We start from the raw sequence: 4536 nt of genomic DNA on the forward strand, positions 1-4536 counted from the left end.
ACACCCTCCCCTGCAGGGGCAGGGGAGCCTGCAGCAAAGGAAAGGTGGGTGGTGACGGCTCATGAGCAGCAGGAGAAAGCAGGCCTTCTGAGAAAAAGTGAAGCTCTCTGGGCACGTGTAGCTATGCGCACAATGTGACTACCTATCGCTGACAAAGTTTTCATGGGATCAGATCAGAACTGCTGCAAGCAGAGGGATGTGCCCTTGGGAATTCATAAGAACCTGGAAAAACCAAGCTGCAGTCAGAATCTGCAGTAAAAACTGCAATAAACTCCAGTGAAGGTAGCACTGGAAAAAGAAAGAAATGTAGTGAACTTCTCGGTGTTGAGGAATGCAAGAGTCCTGCAAAGCAAGCTGTTACATAAATTACAGTTAAGTCACCAAAAAAGAGAGAAAGATGGAGAAAGAAGCAGATTAAATACATGTTCTCATCCAGTAGTTGTTTAATTACCTTGAGAAGTGAAACCGATTCCATTGCTTTATGGGTGGTAAGCTTGGAGTTTGGCAATACCCAACACACACACAATGTTTTTATGCAATGCTCTGCAAACTGTCAACAACATGTGGCTTTCCAGCTGATCAACCTTTGCAGACCTTTGAAAATGAGGACATCCAGTGGCTGAACGTTATAACTGGGATTTTGATCAAGGATTTATGTCTGGGGCAGAACCTCACCAGTTATGCCAAATTTCAGAGAGACCTGAAGTAGGTCATGTGTGGAGTAAAGGCTTTTACAGATGCCGTCTGCATTGGGGTAAATTCCACTTAATTAAAGGGCTCATGGTTGTAACAAACTGTTTGAGGCAGGCTCAGTAAGTATCACCCAGTAATGCCTAGAAAATCGCTTCACCTTTCTTTCTCTGCTTCCCTGTGATCATAGGCTTATGCTTTTATTTATGTTTTACACAAAAAAAAAGAGCAAGCTTTCAAATCCCATCATGTTTCTAGTTTGGCCTTTATGTCTCTAATTTAGTTACGGGAGTAAACACGTCTGTGAGTTTTAGAAACCCTTAGCACCTAACCAGTCCCTCTGGAACTAATCAGTACAGCAAGCATTGCACACCATGCTTTTAGTAATTTAGCCTTAGGTGCACCAGTTTGAATATTTACGCCTAGCTCCTACATTACTATAATATTTAAAGACCAATTGCAGCAATTAATCATGTTTCCAAATACATATTGTAAGAGAGGAACTAAAATATTAATAGATCAAATTCATGCTTTCCTGCCATGAAATTGCAGCAGCTGATAATTCAACAATATAACACTCCAGGTCAAGAATGTTGTGTCTTGTATGAAACAGCAGAAATAGAATGAAAATATGCAAAAATCAGAGTCACATCTAGGGGAGATGGGCCACTGGAGCTTTTGCACGTTTACAGGCTTTGATTTCCCTTGGGGAACGGTCACACAATATCACTGTCTGCAATAAGTAACGTCTCACCCAACGTTAGGCACCGAATTTGGCAGCTGAGAAATTGTGCAGAATTGTGCTGAGTTTCCAAGATGAGCTGGGTAAGGCCGGTGAGTAGAAAAACCCTTACCTTCCTCAAAAGTTGATTTGAACTAATGTCGCCTAGGACTATATCTACATGCCCCAGAGTAATCCCTTGAAGATTTGTCAGGTAGCCCTTCATACAATTCATAGCTCTGAACCAGCAAAGTCAAGTACTGAAAACAGAGGTAATAAGAGCACCCCAGACCTTCTCCCATCTCCCATCAGTCCTTTCCAGCGTTGAGTGCATGGGGCAGGTCTGAGGGCAGAGACTTTTGTGGTCCCCACCTTCTGCTCCCACTACTCTTTCCTATCTAGGTGGACTGTAGTTGCACCAACAAAGGCTCCCCGCCTGGACAGAGATAACCTGCTTCTCAGCTCACTCTGGATGTGAAATGTCATTGCAGTTTAAGCCTAAATCTGGGCTGTTTAAGCCTAAATCTAGGCTGTCGCAGTCTTCTCCTCTCCCCTGCTCTCCCTCTTGTGCCAGCCAGCATTAACGCTCATGCAGGCACATTATAGCCAGTTCAGGCAAGCCAATTCAACTGGAAACCAATCCAGCCATCATTAGTAGTTGTATCTGCTCTCTGAACCACTTCAGTTCCTAATTCCACGGGACGAGTACCAATTCAATACAATTTTCATCAGTTGCATGTTTTTAGACTCTGAGGCTACACTTTCAGTTTAAGCTTAAACCATAGACAGTCAGTTAAGTTAGGCTTATATCGCTATGTCAGAAACCGAACCGAATGCCCTTGAGATCAGCAAAGGAGAGGGTGTAGCCATGAAACTCCCCAGCAAGACAATTCTCTCTTGCTTCGCCAGTGCTCTTGCAGCCGAGCACAGGCTGGACCACCTCTCAGAGCGCTTCAGGTCACTTTTGGCCATCCTAAGTCACTCTTTAGCCTAAACCTCTCTAGCTGCAGGCTTCTGCTGAAAAAAATTCTCTTCTCCTTCACCTCCCCTTCGCCAAGCTCTCCTGTGCATTGGTCGCAGCAGTGCAGTAAGATCAAGCTTGCTGATCCTGTGGGAAACCAAACCAGTATGAAAAATACAAAAAGACAGACAAGGTTTTTATTACATTGGCTTTGAATGCTGAATCAACATAGCGTATACTACATGAGCATAAGATCTGATTCAAGAAAGAAGGTGGAAATGTTTGGTCAGCAGTTTGGGAGTCTATTTTTACCAATTTGGCTCACTGCTAAGACAGAAAAACACTCAGCTTCGTGCAAAGAAGGGGCCAGAAACATATGGCAAGAAAGGGGAGAGAGACTGTGGCAATGCCAGTTTTGATCAGTTCACATTGCTGTATCTTAGACCTAAAAAATTTACAGCTTTATCATTTGGGAACTATATTTAGAGCTCATTAAAAAAAAATAATTGGTGAGCAAAGAGCATGCTGAGCAGTCCCAGGAACTTACTCTCTTTGAAGGAGAGCTGTAGTTTTCAGGGACTGACTCTTCCAGGATTACAGCACATTTTTCTTCTCTGGCTTGGGGCTTATGAAGAGCAGAATGAGAATCCCATCATGGATTTCTGCACCCTTATATTAAAAGTTCCTGTATGATAGGCAGTATTTGAGTTGGCCATGCCTGCTGGCTAACAGCATATAAACTCCTGCCATCTTTCACATGTTGTAATGTGGAAGTAAAGAGCGTGAGTGAGAAATACAAGTTATTTTTCCCCATTACTCTCGGTGTTCTCTGCCTCTCTAATATCTTATATCTTTTCTGGACCATTAGTGTCATACTCAGTTACTTATTTGATTTTACTTATTGGTAAAAAAGTTACATTGTTTTGGGAACAGATGCTTAAACCGGTGCACTAAGCAAAGTCGAATCAAGGTTCCCAGTTAAACTGAATTGCCAGACTTTCCTCTTTGTTCCTCCGCAAAGGTAATTTTAATTACATAAACTTCATAGAGCAGCTCATGAAGAGCAGCTAAACTTGATTTAGTTGAAGCAACCGGATCTAGTTGAAGATGTCCCTGCCCACAGCAGGGGGATTGGACTAGATGACCTTTAGAGGTCCCTTCCAACCCAAACTATTCTATGATTCTATGAAATTACAGACAGCAGGCAGGGACAGGAGGGGAAAAGTGGCTTGGAGCTCCGAGAGGTGTTGCAACCTGTGCTGTAATGCAGGAGAATTGGCAAAGCAACAGAATATCATCAATATCGGGAGTTTCAGGGCTCTTTTCTTTCTACAACAGCACTGTGATAAGTTTTTGACATAGAGCCCCCCAGCAGCTCGCAAGAACTTCATCCTGAAATCAGAGAGAACTTTTCAATTAGCTTAATCTTATGGCTAGATTGTCCTGGCTTTATACAAGGTATCTGCATTTCATTTGATTCATTATGAATGCAACCACAAAGCATCTACTTACTTCTCCGGAGGCTGCCTCTTATTATATGTTGACAAATTATATATTGACAGATTATATGGTGACAAGCAATTCATCCTTCCATTCCTTTCACCAGTCCATCAAAGACAGAAACCCCACTGTATGCAGGCTGAAAATGACAAAACAACCACATTAGTTCCCTCTCATGTGTCTGATTTGCTTTCAAATGCTTGTTTTCAGCTGTGAGGCATAAGGGCAAAAATATTCTCCTTCTTTCTACTTCAAGCGTAAGGGGGAAAAATTGTGTGCATAAGTACTGTAAGTAAAAAAAAAACAATAGCAAATACATATTTCAATATTTCTAACAGTACAAAATTTAAATGGCCATTATTCACAGTAGACTCAAACTCAGATGTCTGTGGAGGTGACTATATACTCCCGCTCGCTCCATGCTGTAAGGCATCAAAACTGCTCTTTTCAGTTAAAAACCTTCAAAAAATTATGATGTAGTACCCATGCCTCATCTTCCGCAGATAAAAAAAAAAAAAAAATCCATATTCTCCCTTTTCAACAAACTAGATGCTACAACATCATCATTTTCTCTGCGTCAGCCTGAGCCAGTGATCTGGATCAAACCCAGCTGTCTGTAATAAGAAAGAAAATATAAGGCAGAGAATTGCTTGCTGTTTCCTGC

The sequence above is a fragment of the Pygoscelis adeliae genome, unplaced genomic scaffold (genome assembly GCF_000699105.1).
Source record: "Pygoscelis adeliae isolate BGI_AS28 unplaced genomic scaffold, ASM69910v1 Scaffold57, whole genome shotgun sequence".
In the NCBI taxonomy this organism is placed as follows: Eukaryota; Metazoa; Chordata; class Aves; order Sphenisciformes; family Spheniscidae; genus Pygoscelis; species Pygoscelis adeliae.